Source organism: Oryctolagus cuniculus, chromosome 12 (assembly GCF_051225735.1).
Source record: "Oryctolagus cuniculus isolate XC-2025 breed Fujian yellow rabbit chromosome 12, ASM5122573v1, whole genome shotgun sequence".
NCBI classification, from domain to species: domain Eukaryota; kingdom Metazoa; phylum Chordata; class Mammalia; order Lagomorpha; family Leporidae; genus Oryctolagus; species Oryctolagus cuniculus.
This window is the reverse complement of record NC_142878.1, coordinates 68,642,252-68,662,616: the sequence shown is the minus strand read 5'-3', so window position 1 is coordinate 68,662,616 and position 20,365 is coordinate 68,642,252. Positions and strand designations below refer to the sequence as shown.

General features: G+C 41.9%; 1 long non-coding RNA gene across 1 annotated transcript in view; it reads right to left on the bottom strand.

Moving 5' to 3' along the window:
- Nucleotides 1–705: 705 nt before the first annotated feature.
- The window catches only part of LOC149123095 (uncharacterized), a 64,459-nt gene continuing 44,799 nt past the window's right edge, over nucleotides 706–20,365 (bottom strand). The window contains exon 3 of the long non-coding RNA XR_016218090.1: nucleotides 706–838. This is a non-coding gene — a long non-coding RNA (uncharacterized LOC149123095). The remainder of the gene's footprint in view (nucleotides 839–20,365) is intronic.

Genomic DNA, 20,365 nt, shown 5'->3' with positions numbered 1-20,365 from the left:
ACTCTCGCACAGAAACCTGCTATACTATGTTACCAACCCCAACAGCAACACTCTTGCACCGAAGTCTTCCTTAATCACTCACAGGGGCCACACTGAGAAAAGCAGTGAGCTCAGCTCAAATGCTGAGGTGAACCATAAATAGTCAACAGCTGCCAACTTCAGAGAACCACATGCCCCACAGTTGGGATAGAGAGATGTTTCTTAAGCAGAAGATAACTGCCTCATTTCCATATCTGCCACAGTTCACCTCTTGTGTTGCATGAAGCCATTGCTCCAAACAAGTTTGAGAGGAAGTTTCTTTGGGTTCTTGCAGCCCTCTTTATCAAAGCATAAACTGAAAGGAATATTAATGACACAAAGTACAGTCTCATTGCTGCCCTTAATCTTAGGGCCACAGCTGCTTCTGAACGATTTCCTCCACATGATGCACTAGAATCTCCATTTATCCTTAACAACCAGCATTGCGGATCTCGGTGGCTTTTCTGCTGGTGTGACCAAAATCCTGTTCCTTTGAAATATGAGCCCTAAGTAATCCTATCTTTTTAGGTCAGCTTATGCTGCACTTGTCCATGCGTAGACGCCACTGGGCAAGGGAATACCATGAAGTTCTCCAAGTGGATTACCCACCCCTACTGTGTAACAGCAATCTTACCTCTTCCTGTTGCTCAATAACTGCTGCAAAGCTGCTAATTCTTCTTACCTGTGTGTCCCTGAGTGCAAGAGTCCAGAGCTCTCAGAAGGTAGACACAGCTTACGGTGTACTGAGATCCTTACTTGTTTCTCCCGGCGTGAGTGTTCCCCTTTTTAAAACATTAGAGCTCCTTCAATGTGTCAGAGCCTAGAGTTGCAGTGGGGAAGAAGCAACAAATTCCCCAGTAGGTTACTTGGAATGATGGTAAATGAGGCCATTCTTATTTTCATCCCTTAGTTCCAGGACTCATGTGTTCTTCCTTTGGGGGGGGGGGGCACACCACCACACAGCGGCCTCTAATGTAAGTGAATGCACTGTCTCCTGGAGCACTGAATCTGACCTGTGATTCAGCTGTAATCTCAGCAAACGATCCCAACGCTCTTCTAGACCAAATGCATCCGAATGAAGCAGTATGATGACTACCATGAGCATATACAGAGGAAATGCTGCTGGTACAACTATGGTGAGTGTAGGGTAGTTACTCACATAGCTTTCTTTTTCCCCTGGTCTTATTTGTTCTAACCCTCCATGTACCAGCTTATAACAGAATGCTGCAGGGTACACATGGTTGTATAACTTGGTGTTTCACCAGGACCTTACACATCATAGGAAGCTCTGGACTCATGATCATTTGGTGTCCAATGACCAATCATTACATCTTTATAGGAAATAGCAAAAGGCCTGATGGTTTTGTGTCAGAAATTCAGAGGTGTGCATTCTTATTCTCATATTAACATACTTTGCTGAATCAAAAACCAAGCAGCAGAGCTAGTTGTGTCGCAACCTGGACACATTACAAATGTCTTTCTAGTTTGGAGCCCCATTCAAAGGTGGCTCCCTTCATGTCACCAAGTATTTGGGCCCAAACACTATTCCTGCACTGAGAATTTGGTACCTTCAAAAGCCCATTGCTATCAATGGATTAAATTCTATGAAAACCTCCACTACCATCAGACCTGGTCTGTAAAGAGAATCAACACTGAAATTCGTACTGCTGCTTCCCAGTGCCTCCTAGTGGCTTTGGTAAGTTGTAAGGCTCCTTCCAATGGGATGTAAGCCTTTGATGGGCTTTCTGGTCACAAATATCTCCATTCCAGCAGGCCTGCTTCCCTGAGACTTTTATTCCCTTCCTCCAGGATCTGCAACAGCAATTCTGGCATCTCCATTTCACATAGCTTGGACCATCATTTTTTCTTGCTTTTAGAAATCACCTGTTTTAAGACAACCTGGTGTATGAGGACAGGCTAAAAAAAGCAGAAGGGGTCATGAGACCAAAGAAATGTAGAAAAAATTTAGAATTACAGAGCTTAACTTATTGACGGGACAAAACCAGCATCTGGAGTGGTAAGAGACAAATAGATCTCTGCATTCCAATGCAGTAGGAAGGAGTTTATATGCTAAGTTAGACATACATGGCCATGGCCAACTGGAGTATAGCCAGACATCCTCAAGAAATATTAACAGGCCAAGCATCCATTAAGGGACATTCTACGCACTAATTCTTGGCATGGGACACTGGTAGAATGCCTTAATGACTTAATTTATTCCATAGTTTGGGATGAGTGCCAGGATCACCTGCTGGCAAGATGGTGGTTATGACTTAGGCAGCTGCAGTCGTGTCAAGTTGAATTCTTACACTACCGTAGCAGTGAGTCTGCACCACACCCTGGAGTCTTTGCACAGTACCAATTCCTTTGTCCTAAGAGAATCATCATTGTATCTTTCTTATCCAAGATCATGTTTAAAACTCTCAAAATCCAGGACCATGGATATTGCCCTGGACCTGTCAGTACACACTGACTGGGTTTTATAGCTTACTCCTTTGGAGTACAGTACCCAGGACATCCCCAACTAGGTCACGCTGTTAGTTAACTCTAATACAGGCCTAGCAGTCAAAAGAATAGCTAAGGCTATACCTTGATTGGGATGGGGTAGGTCTATTACAATGCAGAGGATGGCCTACATATATATTACCTGGTCTATAATGGTTTCAAAAGGAAAAGGTGACATTTTCAAACTCAAATACTTAGAAAAATCTAAGGGCCAACATCTTGGAAGAAGCTAACTAGTTGTCCCTTTAAAGATAAAGGCCTCCTTATAAGTTACCAGAGAGGACTTATGACCTTTTTAGTTTTCAAGGAAAAAAAATAATCTTCAGTTTTTTATTATCCATACAACAGGCAGTAACACAAAAACAAGAAGCCAAAATAAATACATAATCAGCCAATTCCATTTTCCCATAAATTCTTTCTGCTGTACTTTCCAAATGCCTAAATCATCACATTGAAACATTTTCTCTATTCACCAGAGAAAGTTTTTACAGTTGGACTAACGTCTCATATGAGAGACTCTCTGTGCCCCCACCTTTCCAATACCACTTAGGATAGCGCTGTCATTACCAGCCAAGCCTTGAGTGATCCAGACCCAAAACCACATCTCACCACCTGTTTTCTTCAAACATTCCTGGGACCACTGTCAATTAGGTCCTCTGGGAAGCAGATACTGAGAGTTAAGAATGCAAACAGCAGATTGAAGAGTAACACCTCTGAAAAGAAAAGAGAGGAAGTAGAACTGGGTAGAGAGAGACAAAATTGTAAGGCATATTGGAAAAGTCTCTGCCAGCTCAGTGCAAATATTTGGAGCAACCATTGTCCATTAGGCAATCCCAGTTCAAATGCTAAGGTAGATTTGAAAAAGAAAAATACGGTTGTTGCAACTAAAAAACAAGTCCTTACTTGAAGGAGGATCTGAGCACTGCATATCTGTTTGCCATTATGATGTCTAAAATAATAAGGTTTTACCCTACATGTGGGCCTGAACACATACTGATTTAATTAAGGCCCAAATTCCCCAAGTGGGTACTTGGACAAATTCTGTGAGGCTTAATGAGTCCCTCAACCTTTGCTTCTCTCTAGAAGCCTCTCATTCCCTCAGTTCTTTGCTAGTATGTAACCAGCTATCTTCTTGACATTTCCACATCAAAATAAATTGGACATAACCTTAGAGGCAGAAGCAAGTAAATATAGCATACTTACCTTTAAAACTGTGCCTCATTTTTTAACCAGCTGGTTCAGAAAAGGAATGTCTCTCATTTGAATCAACCAAAGAACTCAAGTCAGTGGCTACAAATTCTCCAATGAGACTCTGAGTGTGGAACAGCTCTCATGCTGGCATCTTGCAGCCTACACAGTTCATTGGTCCCAGCACAAAGTGCTGAAGATAAAATAACTGCCTAAGCCATCATCTTAAGCTTGCAGGATTTCTGAGAGTAACAGAAAATTCTACAACACTGAGGCAAGAGTAGATAAGACATTCATACTACAAGCTCTTGCTTGAGGGTCATTTCTTGATAAAGTAGCTCTTCAGAAGCAGAAAGTGATATCATTTTCAAAATTTTCATTTGTTAGCACTTTGGAGCACCTTTGGACAAACATGATTTCCAAAAATTGAATCTCCAGCCCATAAAACCACAAATTTCTTCTCCCCAAAATAATTGCTACTGATCTAATAATATGCTAGAAACAGTACTTGAAACAGTAATGAGGTTAAATGGGGATATTATCAAAGAACAATCTGATCCAGAAGCATGAAAAGGTGCTTCTCTGAAAATGAAGAAAGGTGTGTCTAACCCCCCCCCCCCCCGAGAAGAGGGAAGTGAAAGAACTGGAGGAAAAATAAAAGAAGAAGCAATAGGTTTTAGGATGCTCCATGGCTCCATAAAGGCAAAGAGGCAAGGAAGAGCTGGGTAGAATCAGGACCTTGCTGAAGGAAGTGTCACGTAAGCTCAGGGAGAAAACCACATGGGACATGGTCAGTGAACACTCCCTGAGTACATTTACTTCAGAAGGCTGGGATCACCAATGCAGCTGGTGGCTCAAGGTACCAGGAGAAGATTAGTTTTGCCTAAGGTGAAGTAAAATCAATAGTCACTTCTCACATTCCTAAAGACCACACCCAGAGAGTAAGTTCAGTAGGACTCTGGGGATAGAAGGAAGACCAGCTGTTAAGAAAGACAATGAAGGCCGGCACCGCGGCTCAATAGGCTAATCCTCCGCCTAGCGGCGCCGGCACACCGGGTTCTAGTCCCGGTCGGGGCGCCGGATTCTGTCCCGGTTGCCCCTCTTCCAGGCCAGCTCTCTGCTGTGTCCAGGGAGTGCAGTGGAGGATGGCCCAGGTGCTTGGGCCCTGCACCCCATGGGAGACCAGGAAAAGCACCTGGCTCCTGGCTCCTGCCATCGGATCAGCGCGGTGCGCCGGCCGCAGCGCGCCAGCCGCGGCGGCCATTGGAGGGTGAACCAACGGCAAAGGAAGACCTTTCTCTCTCTCTCTCTCTCTCACTGTCCACTCTGCCTGTCAAAAAAAAAAAAAAAAAAAAAAAAAAAAGACAATGATGCCAAGTTTGTGGCAGAAACAGCAGCTCAGGAATGGATGCATGATTTGTGTGATCTAGTGCAAAATGAAAGATGGGGGGTCTCTTGTTCAAGTGATTTAGAATTTAGAGATTGGACAACTGATCATTAGGCCAAGTGAACATGTGGCCTCACATTCATGAACCTACTTCTAAAGCAGCTGATTGTATTATTTATTGCTATGGAAGGAGAATTAAGCTCTGCCACTGAAAAAAAGCACATCAAAAAGTTTGCTGACACATTTTTAAATTTCTACAGCTGCCTTCTGGTCAGAAATTATTTACATTCTGGGATGTGCATTTGGAGCAGTAATTAAGATGTTGCTTGAGAGGTCCCTGTCCCCTATTAGAGTATCTGTGATTATGTCCAGCTTTGCTCCTGATTCCAACTTCCTGCTAATGTGAACCCTAGGAAGTACAGGTGATGGCTCAAGTAATTTAGTGCCTGACACCCATGAGGGAGCTTTGGATTGGGTCTTTGGTTCCTGGCTCCAGCCTGGCCCAGTATTGGCTATTGTGAACATTTGAAGAATGAACCAGAAAAGATTCTCTCTCCCCCTCTCTCTCTCTCCCTCTCCCTGTCTCCCTCCTTCCCTCCCCCACCTTTTAAATAAATAATTTATATTCTTCCCACTTTCAAAAGTCTCATCCCTTTTGTCAACTCAAAATCCTGAACCTTGGCATTTATATCAAGTTCAAGTATACATGGCCAACATCTGTTTAATTATCTATTGTGGCATTAAAAATTGCACCAAACCTCAGTGATTGAAACATTTACCATCTCACAGTGTCTGTGGTCAGGAATTCAGGAGCAACTTACCTGATGGTTTTGCTCAGGACATCTCCCAAGGCTGCTGCCAAGATACGGTCATCTGAAAGTCCCACTGTGGCTGAATTTGCAGGGCAGTCACTCATGACTTTTGTCAAAAGGCCTCATTTTGCTTCTTGGCTACTGGATAGAGGCCTTAGTTCCTACCCACATGGGTTTTTCCACAGAGATGCCTGAATGGCAAAACTCCTCAAAATGGATGCTATAAGAATATCACAATGCCTTTTTACATACTAAAATGAGGCATCACACATCATCACTGCTGCTGTATTTTATGGGTTAGGACAAGTCATTAGGTCTAGTCCCCACTCAAGGGTAATTAAGTGAGGGCAGGGCATCAAAGAATTGGAAGACCTATTTTTAAAACCACCACACTGAACAAGTCAGTACTCACAAAGAGCATTATTTTACTCAAAAAAAAAAAAAAAAAAAAAAAAAAAAAACCTTCCTGTAAGAATATTATTAGCCAAATGGAAGTAGTAGAAAAAGCAGTGGGCCCAGGAAGTATCCCAAAGCCTACCAGTTGTAAAAAGGAGCTCCCTGAATTTCTGTGAGTTCAAAACTCATCCCCCTCAACACTGCTGATATTATTCTATCTTAACTTAAACCAGCTTGGGTATGGCTTGGGTTGGAGTACCTTCCTACGATGCTAACAGAGAGAGAACATGGTGATGTGGGTACAGGATCTGCAACCCAAATGCATGAATACCGTAGACCTACCAGAACAGCGCAGCAGATTCAGCACAGGAAGTGACTGGTGCTTGGAGAGCACGCCAGGGCAGACATGACATAATATAATATGGGCAGTTCTCTTTGTCAACTTCTCTATTACCCTTTCTGCATTTCTTTCCTTCCATCCTGTGGAAGACTAGACTCCGTTCCCTGCACTTGGTCCTCCAAAGTTAGGAAACACAACCTCAAAGCTGCCCCAAAAGCCTGAAGGCCTCAGGTATCAATGCACCATATTCTGTAGTCATGAAAGAAAGAGGGAGGGAGGGAGAGACGGAGGGAGGGAGGGAGGGAAGAAAGTATTGAAAAATTTTATCTGTTCTAATTTTCTCACAGGACTTTCTAAATAGCAAAAAATATGTAGCAAGAACCTAAGCTGTGTATCTATAATGAACTTGAGAGACCTAAAAATGTCTTCCTTGGCATGTAGGAAAAGCCTGTATCTCAGGAGTTAAGACTTTCCAGAAAATCAGGAGAAAAAAAAAAACTGTCAATTAACCACTCAGGCAGTACACTGGATGGGGGAAAGCAAAACTTCCAATCAATCCCATCACTTCAATCCTTTTGCAGTTTTACCTTGAAAAATCTTGGGGTATAACCCAGAATCCTAAATCATACAGCCATACCTGGATCTGTAACTAAGACCAGCTATGAACAGTTCTGTGACTGGAGCCCAGAAGCCTGTGACATGGGAGGATATGGTAGCCCCTATGCAAGAGAAGGAGAAGATGGACACTTCCAAAAGAAGAGGGCTACATATCTCAGAAGATGTGGGAAGGATTCCTGAGCAACTAAAACAATACTGACAACTTTCAGGAAAAAATGAAAGCTGCAGCAAAGTTAAAAGTCATCAAAGGGAACTGAAGTGTGGTCTTGCCATCCCATGAGCCTGTTTCAAACACGAAGAAAAGTACAAAGAAAGTATGTTCTACCTACTGAATTTGACTACCATAAATAAAGCAAACTCCAACACCCCAGTATGGGTAATATCAGTGAGAAGTGTTTGGGGTAGGAAAGAGAGACATCAAAGAAAAAACTCACACGTGTTAGGAATGCCTTGAGCTAGCCAGGTAAGACAAGTGCTTAGGGACTCTTGGATGACTCCCTGGATGAGATTTGAGGTATTTGGGGGAAAAAACACAGTAACCGCTATGAGCCAGAACAAAATTTGTTAACATTGATTTATGCCACAATTATATCATCTCGGTTGCTGTTGCTCAGGAAACCATTGACTACTGAAATAATAATGCCAATGAGCCAAACAAATTAAAAGTATCCATTTTAGAAGTGATAGAGAGCATCAATTGAAAGAAGGCAGAAGAGAACCAAAATTTATAGGAAAACTACCAAGTCCTGGGCCTGAACTAGGAATTTTATGTAAAGTGTCACTTAATCTTCAGAAGCCATCTGTGATTCTCTGAAACAGAAGCTCCTTGAAGGCTGAGTTTTTGTCCATTTGGTCATTGCTGTATCCCTTGTACCTGATAAGCAGCCTATAACTTAGAAAGTGTTTAATAAACACCTGTTGAAAAAAATAATTACTTCTGTTTCTCATTTGGTAAAACTAAGATTCAAAGTAATTAAATGGCTCAAAGTGACAGAGTCAGCCAAGACTTTTTTAGCACTTTGACTAACAGTTTTAAATGTACAAGACAAAAATTTTAAGGTAGTAATACAGAGAGTTTCCATATACCCCTCACCCCATTTCCCCTATTAACATCTCATATTAGTATCTTTGTCACAATTAATGAGTCACATCCAGCATCCTGTACTTTTTAAATCCTGACTCTGTTTCTCCTACCTCTCCCAGCCTCCAGCAGTCAATTTTCTCTGTTTAAAGAATGCTCTCTGTGTTTGGCTTATTTCACTAACCATGGTGTCCTCTAGTTCCATCCATGTTACTGCAAACGGCAGGATTTTGTTCTTTTTTGAAAGCTGAATGGTACTCCATTATGTATATCTATGATTTTTTTAATCCACTCATCTGATGATGGACACTTTGATTGACTCCATATTTTGGCTTCTGTGAACAGTGCTGCTATAAACATGGTGGTACAGGTATCTCTTTGATACAATGAATTCAATAGTAGGATTTCTGCATCATATGAAAGTTCCATTTATAGCTTTTTAAGAAATCTCCAGACTCTTTTCCACAGTGACAGCATTGATTTACATTCCCAACAACAATCTATAAGAGTTCCCCTTACTCCACATCCTCACCAGCACTTGTTACTCGTTGTCTTTTTGATAATACCCATTCTGAAAAAGGAGAGGTAATACCTCATTGTGGTTTTAATTAGCATTTCTATATGTATAGAAGAGGGCTACATATCTTAGAAGTGGGAACACAGCAGACTCATAGAATGATAATCACCTTAAGGAGCATTCTGACCTCAGAATCAGCACTTAAGGCATTCTGGTCTGGATGAAAAGCCCACGAGAGCAAGGAAACCCAAGACACTGTGGCAAAAAGTATCCTACATCTTCAGGGATGAGACCCCAGTAAAAAGAAGGGGTCATCAAAGGAGGTACTTTTCTCTGAAGGGAGGAGAGAACTTCACTTTGCTTATGGCCTTGTCTAAATATGGACAGAGTTTGTGGATTCAAAAGGCTTCCATAGCCTAGGCAACTCATGTCAAGAGCCTCTGGTGTCACTGACGTCATACATAAGAGAGTTAATTGCTAAATTAACAACAGGAGTCACTGTGCTCTAACTTCCCATGCAGGACCTCTGTCTTCAAAGAGTTATAATTATATCTAAGTGCTTGCAAAAGATATATCATTCTTGGGAGCTTCTTCAAAATTAATTAAGTTTCTTAAAAAAAAAGTGAAATTAACTTCAAGGTGCAATGACTTTGAACAGCCCTTGTCTCAACTGTTGAGGAACAGTTTTTTCTGTTGTTTGTTTTTGTGCAAATTATTGAACCCTTTATTTAGTGTAGAGTTGGTCATCTGTGTATAAAGTTAATCAAAAATGGATGCTCGTGGAAAATGGGACTGAGAATGGGAGAGGGAGGGGAAGGAGGGTTAGGAGAGTGGTTGGGAGGGTGGGTATGAGGAAAGAATGACTATATTCCTAAAGTTGTATTTATGAAATGCTGAGGCCTGTGCTGTGGCATAGTGAGTAAAGCCACCACCTGCAGTGCCAGCATCCCATATGGGCGCTGGTTTGAGTCCTGGCTGTTCCACTTTGGATCCAGGTCTCTGCTATGGCATGAGAAAGCAGTAGATGGCCCAAGTTCTTGGGCCCCTGAACCCATGTGGGAGATCCAGAAGAGGCTCCTGGCTCCTGGCTCCTGGCTCCTGGCTCCTGGCTCCTGGCTCCTGGCTCCTGGCTTCAGATTGGTGCAGCTCTGGCTGTTGCCACCAATTGGGAAGTGAACCAGTGGATGGAGTACCTCTCTCTCTCTCTCTCTCTCTGCCTCTGTTTCTCTCTGTGTGTAACTCTGACTTTCAAATAAATAAATCTTTTTAAAAAAAGAAATGTATGAAGTTTGTATTCCTTCAGTTAAAGGTTTCTTTGGAGAAAAAAAAGCAGGAGGACACAAGAGAGAAGACTTCCTTCAACAGTTTTTTAAGGATTTATTTATTTATTTTATTTGAAGGGCAGAGTTACAAAAAGAGGGAGAGACACAGAGACAGAGATCTTCCATGTGCTGGTTCAGCCCCCAAATGGCCACAATGGCCAGGGATGGACCAGACAAAAACAAGGAGCCAGGAGCTTCTTCCAGGTCTTCCATGTGGGTGGCCACAAGGACTTGGGCCATCTTCTGCTGCTTCCCAGGCAGATTAACAGGGAGCTAGATTGGAAGTGGAGCAGCTAGGACTCAAACCAATGCTCTAATATGGGATGCTGGCTTCATAGGCAGCAGCTTAACTGCTAAACCACAATGCCAGCCCCCATCAACAGTTTAATAAACATACTGGACATGCTGCAATATGTGCACTTTGATAGAAAGAAAAAGTATCCCAATGAAAAACAAGAGGAAATAGAGTGAGAGAAAAAAAAAAGAAAAGAACAGAGCACAAAACATCTAAGAGCTGTAGCAAAATATCAAATTGTTGTGGGAGTCAGAATCTGGGTGTTTCCAGCTGTATTTATTTCAGGTTCTGGACTTGCATAAGAGATAGATTCAAAGCAAAGACATAGATAAAGTGTAAGAATGGGAACAGGGTTTGTTTAAAGGGATGAAAGAGATAATACAAAATGAGAAGTGAATTGGGACAGTCTCATGAGGGAAAAGCATACACACTCTAGTTTGCTCACCCCTTTATCAGGTAGGGGTGGTGTTTTAATTGAATATCCAAATGAGGTGAAGTTTGGGTGGGGTTTAGTGCACATGATGATATCTGGGAAGGTTTCATAGCATCTCCACATGGAGCATCATGTGCATGTTCATGGTGGCATCTTCCGCATGATACAGGAAACTCAGGTGCATGCTGGAAAAGTGGGTGTGTGGAATCAGCATGGACGGTGTTGGAGTTGGGGCAGTGCAGGGCTACAGTAGGGGACAACTGGTAGTCTCTTAGCTCCTATGTTCACTAACTAGCCCCCTACTTAGCACATATCAAGTGATCTAACATGTAAAACCCGGAGTCCCACCAAGGAGAAACAAGAATAAGAAAGGGGAAACAGAAATAATTGAAGAGTAACAGCTGAAAATTCTCCAAAATTAATTAAAGGCAACAATAGATATGGAAACCTCAAAGAAATCATGCATGATAATGAGCTTGATGATAAAGAGAGAATCTTAAAAACAGAATAAAAAGAAACATTACACACAAAGGAATAAGGATTGACAGACATTTCATCAGAAATTATGTAAGTCATAAATTAATCTTTAAACAAATTTAAAATATTATTAGTTATTCCAGAGTCCTTTACCTGGTGAAATTAACTTTAAAAATTAAGGGGTAATAGGCCGGCGCCGCGGCTCACTAGGCTAATCCTCCAACTTGCGGCGCCAGCACACTGGGTTCTAGTCCCGGTCAGGGCGCCAGATTCTGTCCCGGTTGCCCCTCTTTCAGGCCAGCTCTCTGCCGTGGCCCAGGAGTGCAGTAGAGGATGGCCCAAGTACTTGGGCCCTGCACCCCATGAGAGACCAGGGTAAGTACCTGGCTCCTGCCATCGGATCAGCGCGGTGCGCCAGCTGCAGCGCACTGGCCGCGGCGGCCATTGGAGGGTGAACCAACAGCAAAGGAAGACCTTTCTCTCTGTCTCTCTCTCTCACTGTCCACTCTGCCTGTCAAAAATAAATAAAAAAATTTAAAAAAATTAAGGGGTAATAAAGTTTTTTTTTTTTCAGAAAAACAAAAGATAAGTCAATGACAGCAAATCTGCACTACAAGAAATCCTAAAGGAAGTTCTTCGGGCAAACAAACTATATTTATAATACAAGATGAAAATTTGGATTCACACATATAATGGAAGAGCACTGTATATGGTTTAAAAAAGATGCAAAATTGATTTTTCTTAGTTTTGAAGATTTATTTATTTATTTGGAATTCAAAGAGAGACATAAAGAGATCTTCCATCCACTGGCTCACTCCCCTAGAAGGTTACAAGGACCAGGGCTGAGCCAGGCCAAAGCCACAATCTAGGAGCTTTATCCAGGTCTACCATGTGGGTGGCAGGGATCCAAACATGTGGGCCACCTTCCAGTAATGTTCCCAGGAACAGCCAGAACACAAACCAGTGCCCATATGGGATGCCAGTATCACAGGTGGTGTCTTTACCCATCATGCTACTCTGGTCCCATTATTTTTAATATCTTTAAAAAATCAGTGACTGTTTAAAATGAAAGAAAATAGGGGCTGACAGTGGTACAGCAGGTTAAGCTGCCATCTTCAGTGCCAGCATCCCATGTGGGCACCAGTTTGTGTCCTGGTTGTTCCACTTCCAATCCAGGTCCCTGATGATGCACCTGTGAAGGCAGAGGAGGATGGCCCCTTGCTTGGGCCCCAGGACCCACGTGGGAGACCCAGAGGAAGTTCCTGGCTCCTGGCTTCAGACCAGCCCTGCTGTAGCAGTTGCAGCCATTTGGGGAGTGAACCAGCAGACAGAGGATCTCTGTCTTTCCTCTCTCTCTTTTTCTCTCTTTCTGTAATTCTGACTTTCAAATAAATAAATAATAAATAAATCTTTTTAAAAAATAAAAGAAAACAGATCAAAATATATCATAAGTCTTATATACAAAAGCAACAAGTATGGCAGCAATAGCAAAAGGGATGGGTGGGAAGAAATACAGTACACTATTGTAAGGTTCTTACAATATTATAATATAATTAATGTAATATATAATTATATATTATATAATTATAATTAATACTATAATATTATTTGTTGGCAGAACTGATACATTAAAGAGATAGACAGAAACATTTTAGTTTTTATTTACTTATTCAAGAGACACAGAGGAAGAGGGAACTCCCATCCATTGGTTCACTACCCAATGCCAGCAATATCCAAGGCACGGCCAGGCTGAGTACAGGAACTTGGAATTCAATCTTAGTCTCCCAAGTGGGTGGCAGAGAGAAAAGCATATGCATCATCAGCTTCTGCATTAACAGGAAGCTGGAATCAGGAGTGGAGACAGACTTGTACCCAGGCACTCCAGTATGGGATGTGGGTATCCTAAGCAACATCTTAACTGCTATGCTAAATGCCTATGTCCAAGAGAAATGTTAAACCATAGATCAGGGACCAGCATTGTGATATAGTAGGTAAAGCCACTGCCTCTGATGTTGGCATTCCATATGGGTGCCAGTTCAAGTCCTGGCTGCTCCACTTTCAACCCAGCTCCCTGCTAATGACCTGGGAAAAAGAGCAAAAAATGATCCAAGTACTTGGTCCTGTGCCACTCATGTGGGAAACCCAGATGAAACTCCTAGCTCCCTGCTTCAGCCATCTAGGGAGTGAACCAATGGATGGAAAATCTCTCTCTGTCTCTCCCCTTCTCTGTGTAACTCTTTCAAATAAAAATAATTTTTTAAAAAAATTTAAAAATTATAGAGCAAAAACTAAAAACTAAGACAAAGAATTATAACTAAAAATACATACACATAATATATATTCCTATAAATATTTATATAAACATATATGTAGTGTGCGTGGTGGGGGTAAAACTGCATCTCCATGTGGAGATAAAATGGAATGCTAAAAAAATGCTCAATTAAAACAAAGTCAGATATGGAAAGGGGGGGTGATGAGCAAAAACTAGATGGAACAAATGGAAAACAACTAGCAAAAGAATGAATTAAGTCCAATCATATAAATAATTGTATTAAATATAAATAATCTAAACACAATGTTAAAAAAGATTGCTAGGATGTATTTTTCTCTGAAGGGGGAAGAGAATGTCCACATTGCTTTTGACCTTGTCAAAATACTAACGGAGTTGTGTCGCTCCCAGTCTTCGTGGAGGAGCAACACAGGACCCTGCGCTGTTCTTTTGTCTGCTCGGCCCTCCCCGGGTTTGCTGCTGGTTCTTCCCGGGTTGGCTGCCGTCCCTTCCACCTCCGTGGAAGGGCGGTTCCCCCTAGCCACTTTCCCCACTTCCGCGGGGGAGCGGCACACCGCCGGCCGGCTCTCTCGGGGGCTGCACAGGTGTTCCTCTTAGATAGATGTTCCCCTTAGATGTTCCTGGTGCATGTTGTCTCTCTCCTCCTTTATAGTCCTCTTCCGCCAATCCCAACTCGGCTGCCCACACGCCGAGTACGCTGCTCTCCTCCAATCAGGAGCAGGATCAGCTCCTGGAGGTCATCACTCAAGTTGGCAAGAGGCAGCTGCGTAGAAGCTGTTTTCTCCTCTCCCAGCACCATATTGTGGGAGAGCAGATGCATAGAATAAGTCTTAATTCCAGTAACTTAGTCTAGTCCGAGTTGCTTCCAGTTGCTCCCCATAGAGTTGTGGATCTAAAAGGCTTCCATAATTCAGGCAACTCATGTCAAGAGCCTCAGATGATCACTGACACCATACATAAGCATGTTAATTGTTAAATAAACAATAGGAGTCACTGTACACTAACTCCCCATGCAGGAAGTCAGTCCTCAAAGAGTTCGATTATGAGACTTAATAGTAACACTTGTTCTCAAAGAATTACTTCATTTCAGTGTATTAAGTGGAGGATATTCTTGTGTTTCATATATTATACTTAGGTGTAAGTGCTTGCAAAAGATGTGTCATTCTTGAGTTCTTCTTTAAAGAAAATTAAGTTTCTAAAAAAAAAAAGCGAAATTACCTTTGAGATGCAATGACTTTGAACAGCTCTTGTCTGGCCTATTGAAGAACCTGTTTTGTTTTGTTTTTTCCTTTCTCAGACAAAGTGTTGAGGTACTCTATCTACCTAGAGTAGAGTTAATCTTGTGTGTATAAAGTTAAATGAAAATAGATCTCAGTAAAAAACAAGATGGGGAACATGAGAGAGAAGAAGAGGGGTGGGAGTGTGGGTGGGAGGGCGGGTACAGTGTGAAGAATTACTTTGTTCCTAAAGTTGTATTTATGAAATGCATGCAAACAAATAAAATTTTAAAAAGATTGCCAGGTCAGATTTTTAAAAGATGTGTATCCTATATATAATAAAATTCACTTTAAATATAAAAGTATAGATAAGTTAGAGTTAAGCTGATGGATATCTTGCACAAATGAGCACAAGAAAGCTGGAGTGACCATGCTAATAAGGAGACTTTAGAACCAGGACCATTAGAGGGATGAGCGGGGATGTTAAATAAGGATGAAAGGCTCTCAGATGGGTGTTTGGCACAGGTATTTCAGCTGGGTCTTGAGACAACCACATCCCATAGCTGAGTGCTGGGTTCAAATCTCTGCTGTGCTTCTGATTCTGCTTCCTGCTACTGCCCATCCTCAGAGGCAGCAGTGGTGGCTCAAGTACCTACACCTCTGCCACCACACAAGAAACCCAGAATGGGGGCCGGCGCCATGGCTCACTTCATTAATCCTCCACCTGCAGTGCCAGCATCCCATATGGGCGCCGGGTTCTAGTCCCAGTTGTTCCTCCAGTCCAGCTCTCTGCTGTGGCCAGGGAAGGCAGTGGAGGATGGTCCAAGTGCTTGGGCACCTGCACCCACGTGAAAGACCAGGAAGAAGCACCTAGCTCCTGGCTTCGGATCAGCGTAGCTCTAGCCGTAGCAGCCATCTGGGGGGTGAACCAATGGAAGGAAGACCTTTTTCTCTGTCTCTCTCTCACTGTCTAACTCTGTCTGTCAAATAAAAGAAAAAGAAAAGAAAAGAAAAAGAAACCCGGATGAGTTAGAAGTTCCTGCTTCAGGCTGGCAGTTGGAGGCATCTGGGGAGTGAACTAGTGAATGGAGGACATTCTCTCTCTCTCTCTCTCTCCCCCACCCCTTCAAATAAAATGAAAATAAATGTTTTAAAAAGGATTGTATGATAGCAAAGAGGCTGAAACACATCACTTAAGGAGTGAGTGAGAACTTTGTCTTTGGTCCTTTTTAAGCAGAACTGTACTTTTTGTTTCAAAACCCATGACTGTTTTAAAAAAAATCTTCATATTTCCAGATTTAAGTAAATTACATCCTAGGGTACAAGAGTGATGAGATCAAAGGAATGCTGTCAGCCAGCTCGGAGATGGAATGGACCCCCCCTTGCAGAGAGGGACTATTTAGAGCAACACCATAAGGTTAAACTGGAAATTACTAAGGTCCTTGGACAGCTACTTAAACTATCTATGGCTTCAAAATTCTATTAATGCGTATTTATAAATGCACAGTAACTACACAAAATGTGAATTGTTAGAGTGCCAAAATGTCATAGGCACTTCCCCTAAAACATGATAAACGTGTTTGTCTTTTTAATTGTTAAAGCCATAGTATTTATTCAATACATGCTACATGGTGATATGAATATATAAATTGTTATTCCTCAAATATTGAACATTCAGTGCCTTTAGCCTTCATTGTCTCTATTGTATTTAAGCACATTAACGATTGCAGGGAGTTTGCTAACACCAGCATTTCTAACTGTGATTATGATAAAATAACCACTATTTGCATTCTCAGGGTAGAGCACCAAACTGGAAGTCAGCAAACATGGCTTTAGAATGAACTCTGTGACTTCCTACTTCTGTGACCTTGCCCAAAGCCCCTCAAGAGGAAGGGATTTTTTTCTGTTCTGTTGAATATAGATGTTGGATTGTGCATGAATGCCAAAGAGAAAATTCTCACTTTAATAGAGGGCTCTGGATTTTTTAAAGTTTTCAAAGAATCAAGTCTCTAACAGCGCCATTTCAGGGCCTGTGATTGATACTTGCTGAGGAAACCACATCCAATTTGTTTCTCTGCTTCTGCACTTGGAGTTCCAAGCCCAAAGTCAAGCCCCAGGTTCCATACGCAGCATGGATTCCACTATAACTCTGTCAATAGGAAGTTTTCAGGAATCATGGATATCAGATTACTCTTCCCATACTGACATATTTAAAGTCCACACACTCATTTTCACTCATCACAGTCAAAATTACAAAGAATGATAATATGCATGGTTGGTACAGTGTGAGGGAAGGTGCACTGTCACATAATGGAAAGAACAAACTAACAAAATCGTTTTGGACATTAGTTTGGCAGCGTCCACCAGACATTTACATATTCTTCCCTTTGCCTCAGCAATTCCAATGGTAAGAATTTACCTTATTTTAAAAACCTATACATGTGCATACAGATACACATGTAATAGTAAACAGCTGGAAGAAACTCAAATGCTAATTAATTGAGGATTGGTTGAACAAAGTTCAGTACAGCCAAGCAATGAAATGCCATTCAGCCACTAAGAAACATGAAAAAGATCTATACGTACTGATAAGGTGCTCAGAAGAAGTTGTTAGTAAATGAAATATGAAAGTTGTACAACAAAATGTAGACTACGACCTCATTCACAACACTGTAGCTAATTATGTAGACATGTTTATATTTTCATGAACAGACACATATGTATAACATATGAGATAACATGGACAAAGGGAAAGTCTGAACAACCACGCACTGCAGCTGCCATGACAAGGTGCCTGCTAGATCTTTTACTGCCTACATAAACAATGGATTCCAGCTGCTGTCCCCTCAAATCCATCACTCCATTCCCTGGATACGGATCTCAGCCCTCAACTAAGTGCAGAAGAAATACAAAGGCAGGCCCTTTTCTGAAAGATGCAGAATTCCTGACAGGAGACTTTGTCTCAAAGATTCCCTCATAGGCATTTTCCTAGTAAATCTCTTGCATGTCTAATCTCAGATTGGCATCTGCTTCTTAGTATATCCAAACACCAATTTGACAGTGCTCGCTTAAGGGAAATGGAAATTTTTTGCTGCAAGTAATATTCTTTGCAATTATTTTTCTTAAAGATCCAAAAATAATAGTAATAGCAACAAAATCCACAGGCTCAATGTAATTCCCTGTGTGGCAGGAGCGCACAGGAGCATGTGCAGAGACTCTCACTCCCACGTAGGTACTCTGGCCCTCCATCAACACAGCAGGTAATGACTCCTGCTAATGTTTCAACAGCAGTGTACAGTTTTCAGTCTCATTAGATTTCTTCCACAATCTTGGCAAGTAGGTAGGTTTTGCATTATAAATTAATTTTTAGAGCGATAACTTCAGCTCTCTGAGTTCTAGACACCTTGATTCAACCCAGTGTTCCTTCCTGTTTACTAGATTGCCGCTCTGTACTGGAGACTCTAGGACCTGGATGAAAACCCTAGGGAACCAGCGGGCTGTGCTCAGAACTCACTTGGCAGCTCTGACCAAACATCGGCAACCAGGCCCAGCTTTCTTGCCTGCAGGGTGTGTTTGTGGAAGAGGCTACACTAGCCAGAAGACCTTGACAGCTCTGCACAGTACCGAAAACTCATTACTAGAGCAGATGGTTTATAGAAAGTAGGTCTTCATGGCTGTACTGTAACGTACTGATGGTTTAAATCCTTTTGTAACCTACCCTTCTTTGATGTTTGACACCAGCTAGGAGGAAAGCCAGGCTGGAATTCCATTCCTGAGCACACAGCAAGCAGACAAAACACCATGTTCTGTTTGGAAAGGCAAGGATACAGACTGGCGGTGGCTTCAAAATTTCATCTGTTTTGTCTCTGCTCCCATTGCCCCCAAAATGACAGAGGCTCCTGTTCTCCCCCTGAGGACCAGGCCTGCAAACACACGCCTCCAGCTTTAGACTACACTAAGTGTTGATCACAAATATTGTCATCACTATTATGGTCACTTAATATTGGCCAATTAGAGCAAAACTATAAGGCTTTTTTAAAAGTCAAATATTTTGGAAATTTACCATATGCTAGGCAGTGTTCTCAACACTTTGGTAATTGAGTTCTCACCCAAAAGGTAAATACTATCCTAACTTCACAGACAAAATAAAACCCTGGAGTCAAGAGATGTTAAATGACTTGTCCAAAGTCACACAGCAGTCAACAGTAGAGCTGATGTTTAAACCATGGTAATATGACTCCAAGCAAGCTCATTTCATCAAACTACCTGTTGCCAAAGAGAAAATAACACTTTTAAAATGTGCTAACATGCAGGCATGGTGGTGCAGTGTGTTAAGCCACCTCACACAACCATATCCCATATTGGAGTGCCTGGGATCAAGCCCCACCTTTGTGTCTGATCTAACTTCCTGCTCATGCACACCCTGGGAAGCAGATGATGATACAAGTACACGGGTGTTGGCCAGCCACATGGAAGACTCAGACGGAATTCCTGGCTCCTGGCTTTGGCCTCACCCAGCCCTTGCTATTATGGGCATCTGGGTAAACCAACAAATGGAAGATTTCTTTCTTCTTCCATAGCCATGTTTCCAATTTATTCTTCCTCCTCTCCCCACTCCAACAGAGGCATCTTTCTACCTTCTTTCCCCATTCTCTCTTTCCTGAGTGATATTTACTCTGCAGAAATCCTGCCCTCAAACCATAGTCAATTAAGGCAGGATATACAATCTTACTGAACCTATAAAGCAAGAGGGCCATTTGCTTGGCAGGCATTGAAGACATATCTGATCAGACAAGGCTAAAAGAGATGATAAATGGTTTAGGAGGAACCAGAAAGTGTTCTGTAAGAGTTTGTGATCCCGGGATAGGCTGAATGTAGTTCCACCAAACAAGTTCTGTAAGTTCTCCCAATGCCTCTGTAAACTGAAGATCGGCTCCAGATTTTTAAACTAGTATGAGACTCGTGAACTGTTATCTCCAGGAGTAGCCTAAGAAAATGAATACAAGAATGTGGGGAGATGGAAGACTATTGAGAAGTGGGAAGACATTTCAAAAACTTCATGGAAAAAAAGAATTAAAAGACAAGTTTATTTTGGGGCCCAAAACTATTCACACACAGTTTTTCATAAAACATTTTTCCATGAACTTTTTAAAGACTACTCATAATTTCATCAAGAGAAATGGGATTTTTCTTTAATAAGGGTTTAATATTTCCTATAAATCAGAGGTATTGTAAGTCAAATCAAGGCTAGCACCACCAAATTAAGCACCTGTACAGGAGACTGCACTAACTGTTCCCAACCACCCTCCTTGGAGATCATCAAGGGTCTGATGTCTTCTGACCAAAACAAACAGAAAAGGAATAGCACCTGCATCAACACCCACCACCTCCAAGCCAAGCAATTCTTTGTCGGAATCCCAAGGGGTCAACAATCCCAAATTTTTGAGGTTGCTTCTCTATTTCTCCCAA